Here is a 15,130-nt window from a genome sequence, read left to right as displayed (position 1 = left end):
TGCACCAATATTCATAAGAGAGATTGGTCTGAAGTTTTCTTATGTATTATAGCCAGAATCTGGAAAGAACCCACATGTCCTTCAACAGAGGAATGGATACAGGAAATATGGTAAATATGGTACATTTACACAATGGAGTATTACTCAGCTATTAAAAAGAATGAATTCGTGAAATTCTTAACACAATCACAATGGTATGCAATCACTGATAAGTAGATATTAGCCCAAAAGCCCACAATGCCCAAGATGCAACTCATAGACTACATGAATCTCATGAAGAAGGAAGACCAAAGTGTGGGTGTTTCTGTCCTCGGAAGGAGTAATAAAATACTCAAGGGAGCAAATATGGAAACACAGTGTGGGACAGAAATTTAAGGAGAGGTCATCTAGAGACTGTTCTACCTGGGTACCCATCCCATGTTCACTCACCAAAAGTAGGCGCTGATGTGGATGCCAGGAAGTGCATGCTAACAGGAACCTGATATAGCTGTCTCCTTAGAGGTCTGCCAAGGCCTGACATATACAGAGGTGGATGCTCACAGCTAACCATTGATCTGATCGTGGGGTTCCCAATGGAGGAGGTAGAGAGAAGCCTGAAGGAGCAGAGAAAGGGTTTGCAGCTGCATAAAGAAAGCAACAATACCAACCAACCAGAGCTCCCAGGGTCTAAACCACCAGCCTGAGAGCACATAGGGAGGGATCCATAACTCCAACTGTATATGTAGGGGAGGATGGCCTTGTCTGGCATAGCTGGGAGAGAAGGTCCTTTGTGCTGTGAAGGCTGGCTGCCCCAGTGGGGTATTTCAAGGGCAGGGAGGTGGGTGGGTGGGGGCACACCCTCATAGAAGCAGGAGGAGGGGAGATGTGATAGGGGGTTCCTGGGTGGGGGGAAATGGGGAAAGGGGATAACATCTGAAGTGTAAATAAAAGTCCAATAAAAATATTTTTAAAAAGAAAGGAGATGGTTAGAGCTGAAGATCACATCAGTAAGATAACATCTGTCATATATGAATGATATCTTGCAGGAAAATATGAAGGTAAAATGGGGGCTACTCTGTAAGAAGAGATAGGGGAGGGATAATGTTGGGGGAGGGAGAAGAGGGAAACGATCAAAGTATGTACATGTGTGACAATGTCTCAGTGAAACCCACTTCTCTGTACAATTTGTATCAACTATTATACCAAAAAAAAGCAGCAACAACTCCAGAAAAGCCCAAGACAGCCTTTCGAAAGCTCTTGGAGAAGAAATTACTGAGGTGGTAAATAGCAGCTGTGGGTGTTACTTTCCTTACAACCTTCCAACACTGCGTTATGTGTAACTGAATGAAAGACCTTAACACTGGTGTTCCCACCCTGGGAAGGCACAGGCAAAGATGTCTAAAATGTAAAATACATTAAATCTAAAGTTGATTATTAAAAAACAAAATGAGGAGAGAAAACCAGAAACTTCTGTGGCAAGTTACAGCTACATTTTCATTCCAATCAGGATTAAGGGATAGGTGCTTATGTAGTTTACAATGTCAGCTGTTATAGAATGTGGGTTTTACACTTTAACCAATCATGTTGATTTGTTCTTTGAAGATAAAGAATGAGTCTTATGTTTTCAGGAGCACAAGATGAATAGCAGAAGGCATTGTTAGAGACAGTCATTATGTTTTCAAGAACAAAAGAAGAGTTAAGGATGGTGCTCCAGTGTGGGAAGTCCCTAACTCACCCATGCCTGGAAGCAAGAACTTAAGTTTCACCATGTCATTAAATGGAGGAAAATAACAAAAAGGCAGTACTTAAGGAGTGGTTGTTTTGTTTTGTCTTGTTCTGCTTATTCCTAATTGTGTATTGGTTCTAAGACTATTTGCATGAAATTGACTTCCAGATTTCATGAAAATCCTGCTTTTGAGGCACTGAAGTACCCTGCTCCAAACTGGTTGTGATTGGTAAATAAAATTTCCAGTAGCCAATGACTAGGCAGTGAGACACAGGCAGGGATTTTGGATTCATAGTCAAGGGGACCAAAGAGAATTGCTGTGCAAGTAAAGGATGCAGGCTTGAGAGCTGAGAAAGACAGAGTAACAGCCATCAAAGAGCAGGAGAAGACTGGCCCCAGTGTTCTCTCCTCTGATTGATTCTGGGCTAGCAGAGATGACATACAGATTTTAGTGAGAAATAGTTCAGGAGTATCACAGGGAGGCATTAGAAATGTGGATGTTTGGGAGTAGACCAGCCAATGAGCTGATTTAGGCATATTAAATAAAGCTCTGTGTGTTTTTTGTTTATTTGAGAATCCATAGCATTTGCAAAGCATCCTATAGTAGAGCAGAGTAACCAACTAACTCTACAGAATGTGTCTCACCTTTAGGATTGAACTCAGTATTAAAAATTATTTGGAGATTCTCAAATGGGAAACACATGCCATGATGTGAGATTAGGAGTTAATGAAAATTGTATTCTTAGCAGCATTGCTGGTTTTGATGGAGCCATGTTGTTCCTCACCAAGCTGTGCAGGTTCCCAACTAGAACAAAAGGTGAGTTGAACTGCCATGCATAATTCTGGGGTTCATGGCATGAGCTGGGACACAGCAAAATTTCAAAAGCTGACCCAGACAACCTGAGTAGTAAGGATTTATTATGAGTCCTCAAAGGTTTCTGGCTGTCTCAGAAAGTTTGAGCTCTGAGGTGCTGTCTGAAGAAACAGAACTCTCAGAAAGCAGAAACAGAGGTAGATGGTAGAGGCTGCCTGCCAGCTATAATCAGATAAAGAAAGGAGAGAGATAGTTGAGATTTGTTAAAATGCTTTTCTGGATAAAAGAGATATAGTGGTAATTTTTTAAGTGTTTGTGAGTCTACATGGAATAAAGTAATCCAGGCTTTTGATCTCAAATGTAGGAATCAAAGGTATTAAGAGGTACCTTATCTCAAATAATAATCGAGGCATTATTCTCTACACATTGGAGAATGAATGGAAAAAGTGATTTAAAGTAAATTTTATTTTATTTTATTTTATTTTGTTTTTTTGAGACAGGGTTTCTCTGTGTAGCCCTGGAACTCACTTTGTAGACCAGGCTGGCCTCGAACTCAGAAATCCACATGCCTCTGCCTCCCAAGTGCTGGGATTAAAGGCATGCACCACCATTGCCCGGCTAAAGAAAATTTTAAAATTTGATGCCAGAGCAGGCATTTGGGTTCTTTAACTATGGGCAACACACCAATGCTGGTATTGCTTGGCCAGATATTACAAATTAAGAGCCTGGAAATAGGCTTATATACAGTGAGTAGAAGTGAATTTAATTGAAGTTAAATACCTAGGAAAGGATGCTTGTTCATGTTATATAAAGAGAAAGGATGTGTGTGTGTGTGTGTGTGTGTGTGTGTGTGTGTATAGAGATAAAAATCTTCATAGAAGGGAGAATTTAAGTTTGCATAGATAAATAAATAAATTGAGTCTATTGATCCTAAAATGTAGGTCAAGAGCATAGGGAAGGAAGAATGAACTTGTCCCAAAAAGACAGGTAGTATAAACTTAGGCCTTGATCTCATGTAAAAACAAGGCAAGACATAATGGAGGGACATTGTCTCAAAGGATCATAATTACTTAGATTGTTTTCATTGTTTTGAATTGTTTTAATTATCAAGGTGTGTGTGTTTATAAGTTTGGTGGTTATATTAAAAATCCTATGGGAGAGAGGTTTAAATAGGGTAAGACTGAAGAGAAAGGCAGCTACTAATTTAATCACTCTATGCCATATATGATTTTGTGTTACTGGAACTCTGGCCCAGCCTCATGATATGAATGGACTGTTCTTCCCCAAGGAATGGTTAACAGTCCTACCACTTGTCAGGAGGCTGTAGCCACTGCATTGAAACCCTATTTAAATAAAGGACCAGCTAATACCTTTCCTGTCTGCCGTAGGATTCAAGATAGCCCTTCACAAAATCCAAATTTGTCCTCCCATTGCATTTTTAGGAACAAAGATGTCCCGTACTTCAATATGCCCCCTCAAACCCACCCTTTCCTTCCCTCAAAAATTAACTCTCGCCTCCCTCCAGAGCTTTTTGGGCAATCTCAATTGGCTTTGACTGTGGCTCCACCTTCCTACACACACCCTTCAACCACCTGAAAGGAGATAAAAGTCCGTCCTCCCCAAGAACAGTGTCCCCAGAAGCAGTCCAAGCCCTAAATTCTGGCAATTCAGCCTAAAAAATATGGCTCTTGCTAGGTATGACCCAACCAAACCTGTACATCTTATTTTTAACTCCTCCCCTATGGTTGTAGGAACCTTTTACCAACCTCAGGGGGTGCTAGAATGGCTCCATGCCCCGATGGGTGGTGCACCCAGAATTTTAAATGAAGTGGAGGCACTCACTAGCATGATTAAAATGGCAGGGATAGAGCCCTACAAACCCTAGAAAAATAATCTGACCTTCTGGTCACCCCTTCTCCCTCTCCGATGTTGAGTGGCTAATCAAAAATCATTTCCACTTTGCTATCAGCTTAATAGGATTCCCAGGACAAATTGACAACCATAATCCTGACGAAAAATGGGCATCTGCCCTCCCTCAAATGTGATGGCTACCCACAAACTATTCTCTAGAGAGCCATAGCAGGAGCCTCCTGAATACTTACCAATGGAGGAAAGAGGGGACTGCAACAGCAATATACAACTTCCCAGAGGATGAACCTCTTATCCTCCAATTCAAAGAGCTTACACACCACTCCCCCCAATATAAAGAACTATATGCCATTTACCTAGCTCTAAAAGAAGTCAAGGGCCCCCTTAACCTCCTTTTAGACAGTATATGCTGTCAATTCGCTCCCCTGGTTGTCAAGATCATTTGTCAAACTAGATGACAACCCACTCTCCCCTCTACTCATACAGGTCTCTCTGCCTTCCTACAGGAGAGAGCCTCCCTCATCTATATTCAGCACATTCAATCTCCTAAGTGCCAGAGACTGCAGTTTCTGGCCTCAGAGGAACACACAAAGGCACAGCAGCTACAGTAGCATAGTAAATTAGATAAGTCAACTTTTTATTATTATGCAGCAAGAGTAAATAGTTCTTTTTGGGGGGCGGTGTTTCGAGACAGGGTTTCTCTGTGTAGCCCTGGCTGTCCTGGAACTCACTCTGTAGACCAGGCTGGCCTCAAACTGAGTAAATAGTCCTTAAGACAAAATCTTACCCTCTGCTGATGCTCTTCGCCCTCCACTGCCTCAAGAAGAATCTGCAAGAAAGAAGACCCCACCAGGGATGGCCAACTGCTACTGTTTGGTCCACTGCTAGTTGGAGCCTCGTAGAAGACAACATGCACTGTCTGGAAGTACAACAGTGTATTATTAATAATGTTAGAGATTTGTGCTCCACAATTGGATGGGTCACAAGCTTAGACAGCAATTGTTTGGCCAGTCTCTGCTACAACCCTCATGCCTGCATTTATTGTAGACAGAATAAACTGTGTGTTGAAAGTATTCAGTGGGTTGGTGTCTCTAGGACTCTACTAGGGTTCCTGTCTGGCTATAAGTAGCCTCTTAAGGTTTTATTTTCTGCAATGTGGTGATTCACAGCCAAGATCACCTCCATGGATTCTTGGGTTCCTCCATTATTCCGTATCTCTATCTCCTTCTGGAGATGCCTCCGACCTCCTCACCCCTGTCATTGTCTATTGGGGTCAATGGAGTCCCTGGGTAGTGGTAAAACAACCAGGACACAGTGGATAAAGAGGAACTGTGAACCACTGAATAGTCCCTTGAATTTCCAGGATTTTTTAAAGGCAAGCAGAATAAAGATTTATGACAGCTTCTAATACATAACAACTATTTCTTCTCGAACAGTAGTTTATCTGGGTTCAGGGTGACCTAGACCTCCTTGCAGACTGTGATATCTATCTGGGAACAAACTCAACTGTTGCTAGTGGTCAAATCAGGTGTTGATGCTTGTAAGATGTCTTAGTTAGAGGTTGACCACTGTTAACCAACACCATGGACAAGGAAAGTCTTATAAAAGACAACATTTAACTGGGGCTTTCTTACAGATTCAGAGGTTCAATCCATTATCATCAAGGAGGGAACATGGCACAATCCAGACAGGCATGGTACAGGAAGAGCTGAGTTTTCTACATCTTTATCTGAAGGCTGCTAGCAGAATACTGGCTTCCAGGCAGCTAGTATTACAATATTGAATTCAGTGCCCACACTGACACACCTATTCCACCAAGACCACACCTACTCCATCAGGGCCACAGCCCCTAGTAGTGCTAGTTCCAGGGCCAAGCATATACAAACCATCAAACAAGGTAAAATTTTTTTCTTCTGAGCTACTTATTGCCTGGTTCACTTGCATGTCTATGGACAAAACTTCATTCTATACAACAGGGAAAATTTTTCTACATTTGCATCATCCCCCAGAAAGAAATGTCCAAAGACTCATCCCAAATTGTACCCTCCTGGGGTCTATGACCTCTCTGTGTCAAGCAAGGTCTGGTCCCCTCACTTAACATGATTCTTCTAGTAATTTAGAAACCAGTGCTTTCTGCAGATGGAGCAAAGTTAGGGATGTTTCTTGTTGTCCATCTATCTAACTTCTGTGGTCTTGCTGTCCTGGTGTCCATCACTTGTGGGGAGTCAACAGAAGGCGGCTACCATCCTTGCAGCCATCTTGAGCCATATACCCTGACAAAAGACTTGTTTACAATAGCATACAACAGCTGAGTACACTCTGATAACATCTTGTTTTAGATTCCCAGGATTTTCTCTTGGCTGTGTGAGACTTAAAGGTGTGATTTAGAGATAAAACCTAACGGCATGACTTAAAGGCATAGCTTAAAGGCATGGCTTAGAAGTGAGACATATAAAAGATGAGAGGCAGACAGAAGAATTATTAGTCACTAGACACTTGTATTAGGCACTTAGCACTTGGAAAAAGAAGTGAGAAAGAGACTAGCAACTGGAACTAGAATTACGTGCTAGGAACTAGGGAGTTGGAACTAGGGACTTGGAGAGAAAAAGAGACTGAAGAATAAATGGGATAGAATCACACTCTGCCTGGTCTCCATTCTTCTTGTCCGTCCTCACTCTCTCTCTTGCTGAACCCTGACCCTCGGACTGGAGCAGCTTGGGGCAGTGTGGGCTCTAACAAATTAGCCCCCAAGGCTTTTGGCAGTGTGGGTTCCAACATTGATAGAGTGGTCCCTGCCACATTTTGGCCCCCCAAGCATGTGGAAGAGTAGTCTTCAACATTCCTTTCCCCCTCTACCTACTTGTCCTCCTGCTCTTCTTCCTCTTCCTCCTCCTTGTTTTCTACTTTTTCTCCTCCTACTCCTCATACTGCTCCTCCTCTGCTTCTTTCCTTGCAGTCAAGTACACAGTATCTTTGTTTGTTCTTCTTTTACTTGCAGTAAAGAACACAGAAGATTTACCATCTTACCACATTCAAGTATCCAATTCGGCAGTTTCGAACATGATTTATTGCCCTGGCCCACAGGGATTTGATGAGACCCTAACCTAACGAAGGTGGCAAAAGAATGAAGGGAAAAAAGACACAAAGAATGAGAGCTAGTCTGGGGTTCTGATCAAGCTCTGAAACTTTAATTTTGGGGGCAGGTTATAAAGACACACCAAAGCAGGAAGTTTAGGTGAGGGTCATTGCTTAGGCCTATGCCACTATATCCTTATTGTCTAAGATCTTCCCACTGTCATATCCTTATTGCCCTAGATGATCCCACTGTTGTAACTGATTCCAAGTAAATGTCAGATGTTCTTTAAGTTCCTGGGACCTGAGACCCACAAATGTCCTTTCTTAACATGGTATTGACTAGTTTTCCCAGAACAGCAGGTAATATCCTGGGTTTGGCTCCTGGCATCTTCTTCCTTTTACTAATTTTAAATGAGGCTGGCAGGCGAATGCAGACATTAAGAAATCTCATTGGCAGATAAATGGGCATTGAGCAGAGACAGAAAGTATTGACCTGATCCTCCCAGTATCATTTGTAATGGTATCTTTTGGGGGAGGAGAGGTCTATTTGTCTCATGGGCCATGGAGGATATCAAGGGTTTAGCTGGCTGCTTTGAAACAGGTAATCAACACCAACTTCTATGTAATCAGGTTTGCTTTTCAGTGGACTCAGAAGTGGACAACTTGGGTCCTCCCCTGAGGTACCTAGTCACGAACCCCTTGCAGGTACCCAAGTTGTGTCCATTCCATGTGTTACCAACGTGCATAGATTTGGGTTCTATGCAGCTCCTAAGGAAGTTTTGTCATCACAAGGCTCAGCCAAGCCTCTGTCAGCCAGATCAAGTCTATGATAATGTACTTGTAGAGATTTAGATGCCAAGGAGTCAATTTGTTGTTTTACAGATCCCAAGAGTCTTTTAAAGAGAAAAGGTCCTAATGATAACAATACTAGCAGACTGTTCTGCGTGCCTCCCGTGTCCCCTTTTCACTTGCGGAAGAGAAACACGAGAAGCAGAATTTGGGTATCACCACAGCTGGGCTTTAATCTGTATCAGCAGATGAGAAAACCTTGAAAGGGCCAAAGACAGGAAGAGGCACAGCTTAAATACACCCTAGAGTGACGTATTCACTTCTGATTGGCTGTTCACTCATTACCCATAATACGCCCCGGGATGGGCAGTGACTTTTGGCACGCTTTTGCCTTTTTGCACCTGCGCAGTTAATTGTTTACTAGTGGAGAGGACACGATGTCTGCGCCATCTTGGAATGGCGAATATATCACTGCTGACCACGGCTTCCTACAGTATACCAACTACTGTTCCAAGCAAAGGGAGAAGGTAGAGCAATACGTGGTTGTTAGAAAGCTCTTGATGCCTCTTTTTCAATTTCTTCTGGTTTATTTTGGATCTGGTCTCAAATGATTCCAGATTTGTTTGTGTAAAAGCAACACTTTCCTGCAAAATTAAACAGATACCTCCTATGTCTGTGGTTAGCAAATCAAGGCCACATTTACTTTGTAGGACCGATCTACCACAGAGTCTACCTGATCTTGTAGGTCTCTGACAAACTGATAAACCATGTTAACATCTTCTATCAATGATTGGCACAACTTATTATAAGTGTCTATAGCCATTTCAATGCCAGCTGAGCCAGTGGCAATTGCCCCAGAGATTCCAAGCCCAATCAAGAGGCTAATAAATTGAATTGTTCTTTTATGCCTAGGAAAAATGTATCAAAACTAGGCAAAGGGATAGGTTGATCCCCAGGAATAATTTCAACATCTGGTAAGAGTACTAGAGGAAGGCAAGAGCTGGTCCAGTTCACAGAGAGAAAAGGATATGCCATATTATCTGCACACACAAAAACATTTCCTTTGTCTAAACATATGGGATCAGAAGTAGTAATAAAATGACTGCAGGAGGCAAAAGTTGCCAACACAAGATCTACATCAAAGGAATTGAAAAATAAAATTATTTTTAAAAGGGCTTAAAAGGCATGTTGGTGAATTAAAATAAGTGGGCACCACTTTAAAAGGTCTTATATTACTGCAATTATTTATCAAGTAAGAGATTAAGGGATCATTAAACAAAGAAACCACCAGGGGTCAGGAGGCTCCCAGTGCAAGGCACAACCAGCAATCACTGGCTAGAGAGGTGTTGGTAGAGTTCAGGGCAGCATGTGTAGCAGCAAGGATCTCAGTAGCTTGGGGGTCTATATCAATGCCTCTTGGTTTTGGCAGCAAAAGTGGATGATGATGAAGGCAAGGCAGAAGGCTATCAATTTGATCTTGGATTCATTTCTGAACTTGTAATTCTCAAACCTGGTCAGTAGGGCCACTCCCATCTGACACAAGTGCAGGAGCAACCTGCAGCCAGCAAGCAAGTTTGCCTGGTGGAGCAAGGCAAGAGGCTCATGCCATACTTTGAAGTATATGCCTCTGGGCCCACCACTTGGGTGTTAAAGGACCAGTCTCCAGCTATTGGGATACCCATGTTTATTTGGGTTCTCAAGGGAATAGCAACAAAATAGGGTACATTGTTCTTAGTGCACACTTTAAATTTAGCATAGCAGGTGGCATGCATCTGATCAACAAGGGGGCAATTTGTGGGAAAAGTACCATCTGACAGCAAGGCAGGCAGGGGTTCTGGTTTACATACAGAGCCCCAACCTTGGCTCAATCCTCCATTATGGGCATTGATAATATACAAATTGGCGGTCTTGTCACCACAGTCAACAGTTACTGTGTATTTACTTGTAAGGAGTCAATTTCCCCCTCTACAATCACAAGGGTTACCATACAGTGTCTTCATAAGTTGATTTCTGTCAATTGGCTGATCAAGGCCGCCTTCAGTGTTCATCCTCATCAGTAGTAATTCAAGGAAACTTGGCATTTTCTTCTTTTGCTGTTTCTGCAAGGGAAAAGGAGAAGGATCTCATGGGGACTATTCCCTGGATTACTAATTATCATCAGGGGTCTGGGAATTAGATTGCTCTATCTTACCTTAACCAGATCAAACTCATAGGCAGGCAACTCTGTGGCAATCACAATGCAGGATCTTCTCTCTTCACTCACCTTTACAGTGAAGCGTTGATTCTATGACTGATAGATGTCCATGTGGGAGCAACATTTGATCAGACCCAGACCCAAAAGCCAAATGTCGGGCACCAAATGCTCCAGCCAGCTTGGATTTGACGAGATCCCAGGGAAGGGAGTGAAAGAATGAAGGGGAAAGGGACACAAAAATTGAGAGCTAGTCTGTGGTTCTGATCAAACACTGAAACTTTAATTTCAGGGGCAGGTTACAAAGACACAGCATTGGGAGGCAGAGGCAGGTGGATTTCAGAGTTTGAGGCCAGCCTGGTCTACAGAGTGAGTCCAGGACAGCCAGGGCTACACAGAGAAACCCTGTCTCGAAAAAAAAAAAAAACCAAAGACACAGCAAAGCAGGACGTTTAGGTGAGGATCATTGCAGAAGAAGCTACAGAGAGCAAAAGGAGCACGCACTCTTCTCCTTACCATGGGATAGAACAGGTCTTTTTCTTACTAATAATGAAGGCTTTCAAGTATTAAAAGAACAAAGTTGTCTTCTTATGAACTACAGTAGCAGATAAACCATTTAAACTGTCCCATAACCCTGAAAGAAATAGAAAAAGTCAAAACTCTCCTCACCAAAAAAAGTTCAGGACTGGATGGTTTTAGTGCAGAATTCTGTCAGACCTTCAAGGAAGACCTAATACCAATACTCTTCAAACTATTCCACAAAATAGAAACAGAAGGAACACTACCCAATTCATTCTATGAAGCCACAATTACACTCATACCTAAACCACACAAAGGCCAAACAAATAAAGAGAACTTCAGACCAATCTCCCTAATGAATATCAATGCAAAAATACTCAATAAAATTCTCACAAACAGAATCCAAGAACACATCAAAACAATGATCCATCATGATCAAGTGGGTTTTATCCCAGAAATGCAGGGTTAGTTCAATATATGAAAATCCATCAATATAATCCATAAACAAAGAAAAAACCACATGATCATCTCACTAGATGCTGAGAAAGCATTTGACAAAATTCAACACCCCTTCATGATGAAAGTCTTAGAAAGATCAGGAATTTAAGGTCCATATCTAAACATAGTGAAAGCAATATACAGAAAACCAGTAGCTAACATCAAACTAAATTGAGAGAAACTTGAAGCAATTCCACTAAAATTAGGGACTAGACAAGGCTGACCACTCTTCCACTACCTATTCAATATAATACTTGAAGGCCTAGCCAGAGAAATTAGGCAACATAAGGATGTCAAAGGGATAAAAATTGGAAAAAGGAAATCAAAATTTCAGTATTTGCAGATGATATGATAGTATACTTAAGTGACCCCAAAACTTCCACCAGAGAACTCCTAAACCTGATAAACAACTTTAGTAAAGTGGCTGGGTATAAAATTAACTCAAACAATTCAGTAGCCTTCCTCTACTCCAAAGATAAACTGGCTGAGAAAGAAATTATGAAAGTGACACCCTTCACAATAGTCACAAATAATATGAAATACCTTGGTGTGAATATCTTGGTACAGATAGATGGTATAAATAAAAAACTGTTCTAGGCAGATTGTCAAACAGAAAGATAGTGTAAATCAGGTGTATTCAGATGCTATAAGGTTATATTGCCTCACTGGAGACTCGGGTTCTGTTTAACATGGGTCCCAAAGGAATTCTGGGTTCTTTTCCTGCTTGGCGAAATAGGGAAGGCCTAAAGAATTTTACACATGCAGTATTTTAGTTATTAAGTTGATTTTATTTTCAAGATGGGTGTGATTTTCAGTTTGTGGTTATATTTTCTCTGAGAAAGAGGTCAAGATAATGGTTTTTCTGGTTACTGGCTCAAGTAAATTCTGTTTTGGAAAAAAGTTTTTTTTCTGTGTGTTTTCAGAAGAGATGATTAAGATATTTCTACCTCCCAGAGTTATATGCATTAGACATGAGAGTCAGGCTGCCAGAAGACTAGATTCCAGAATTCAAACAAAAAAGTATCTTGATACTAAAATTTGTCTTGAGAATTGCATATTGCAGAATACACAGCCTTGGTGTATCTACTCATCAAGCAAGCTGAGCAGACTTGTTCGAACCTCTGATGTCCTGGAATTTCAGCTGGATGCAGTGAAGATACAGACATCAGAGGCTTATCAATTTACCCTTCCCCCTACCCCTCTTCTAATACCTCAATATCCAAATGGAGCTTGAAGAAGTTAATGAAGAGTCGGCGCCCCTATTCCCTGAGCTTGGGGACTGAGGTGGTTAATATTAGGCTGTCCTTATAGGGAAAAGTAATGGTTTTATTGGAACATGGAGGAATAGTTATAATTGATTTCTTAGCCATAACCTATTTGGTAGAAATCTGTAAAATTAATTAAGCTAAAATTATATTTCTTAAATGGTACAAAATTTATTTTCATTTTAAATTTAAGGATTTTAATGGTATGTGTTTCTTATTGATATAAAAGTGAGATTAATATTGCTATTCTCATATATGTATTGTGCCTGTATAACATATTTAGGAATACAAGGCTTAGACCCGATCTTTTTTTACTTTTTTTAAAAGCTGATTTGAGATGGTTAGCCTGTGAGTTAAGGGCCAATAGAAATTTCATGGCTCTGAGTTCTTGTCAGCTAGTTGCAGCCCGTCGGGTAGGAAGTGTTGTATCTGGATCCCCATCCTGGGGAGTAAGTCTCAACCTGACAGAGGGTAGGAACAGTCTAGGATGACCATAAATGAATGGGATACCCAGCCCATCTCTTAATATACCATTTTTGGTAGTCCATGAATACATTTTGGCCCATTGGCCTGGAGGAGGACCCTGTGTCTGTCAAGAGTTGGTTGGCTCCAAGACGCCCCATCTATCTCAATAGCTGTCTTCACACAGAGCTAATATCTTGGCCACTTGGGGTGTTTTTCAAGGCCTGGGATTTCCTGGCCCTGGCTTCTATTTGTTAGGGCCCTCTTGGTCCCCGAAGCTGGCTCCTTAACTTGCAGTGTGCACACTGGTCTTTTTCAAGGAGTTTCTTATCTCTCTTTGATTGGAGTCCCTCTTCTCTGCTTTCTGTAAATTCTTTTCTGTTACCTTTCTTTTCCTTCACCTCTCTCTAGTCTCAGCACTTACACTAGACCTTTTATCTTACACTAAACTTTTTATCTTCTCCATTCCTTTTCTCTAGACTTATACTAAACCTTCTCCACTCTTCTTTTCCACTCTTTTCCTCTGGACTTTCTCAGCAACTTATACTAAATCTTTTGTCTTATAGTCTCTCTAGCCTCCCTGTTTAATCTCATGTTCCTTGGTCAAAATTAATGGGGTCTCATGTTCTTACACAAGATCTATCGACGGGATCTGGCATGGGCCTTTGGGTATCCCTTACCTTCTGTAACCTGCTGTTGACCACGGCCTGATCAATTGATGAGGTCCCCATGTCTGCGGGAACATTCTTTTTCCAGTGTCCTCTCTTGTTCTTCACTCCTGAAGACCAGAACCTACAAGGGTCTTGTGGAAGAAAGGCTTTTATTAGGGGGAAGGGTATTCTTCTACTAGATTTATCTAGGTGACTATATTGGGCACTAGATCTAGGTGTCTGAGGGATCCTGGCCTATCTATTGCTTTGATTACTAACTTACTTTTTACTATAAATTTGTATCTGTACCAAAATGGAGGCCTATTCTTTTGGCTCTCTGACACAGGAAAGCCTGTAACTTCTTGTAGCAGGCAACCTGCCTGACCTGTCTGACCTGTCTGCAGGCAGTTTTGTTGGTTCAGCGTTAAGCTGGAGTCACATCACGTGACTTGTCTCAGCGCTACTTATTTACTTTTCCCTTTTTTCAAAATCTCAGCACTATTCACTCACTATTTTTTTTTAATAAAAAATATACAATTATAACTCTCAGGTGAATAATCTTGGGGCTGTTTGTCTAGCTGCCCTGGCTCCACTGCCAGGTTTTTAAACACCTGGGCCCTATCTATCTTCATAGGCGGAAGGTGGAATTCCTCCGATTTGTTACAGCAGTGACCCCAGGTCCCTACTACAATTACACACACACCAAATTAGGTAGCAGCCAACTTGCGTGGCTGGGTGGTTCAAGGAGGCTATGCTGGGAAATCATGAGCTGTCGCCTGCCAAGTGCAGGCTGGGCAAGGGCACCCTCCATATGGTGTTACCTGGAGGATACCCTACATGTGGTAGGCGGGCTGTCCGAACACGAACCAAGGCAGGTGCCCCTTACTAAAGGACCTGCCCGCCTCTCTGCTCTGCAGCTCTTGTACCAGCAGCTTCATCTCTTTCCCTGACTGTGATCATGTTACCTATTTTTAACTCAAGATGTTTAACACAGTAGATTAACAGCTAACACACAATTTGCCAAGAAAACACACACACACACACACAAAATAACACAGATAGCTCACCCCTCTCACGGGCAGGCGGCACATAAACCAGGTGATAGAGACAGTTCTCGCCCCTGTCACGGGCACAGACCAAGTTACACAATAAGGACATAGAAAGATAGCCAGAAATCTGCCTGCCTCTGCCTCTCAAGTAAGACTCCAATAACCAGACAATACTGTCAGTCTTCACAGATTCAGATTTAACAGGTTCAGACAACTTGGCCAGTCTATGCTGGACCAAGTCTAA

The sequence above is a fragment of the Arvicanthis niloticus genome, chromosome 2 (genome assembly GCF_011762505.2).
Source record: "Arvicanthis niloticus isolate mArvNil1 chromosome 2, mArvNil1.pat.X, whole genome shotgun sequence".
Lineage (NCBI taxonomy): Eukaryota > Metazoa > Chordata > Mammalia > Rodentia > Muridae > Arvicanthis > Arvicanthis niloticus.
Note: the sequence above shows the minus strand (reverse complement) of the source record.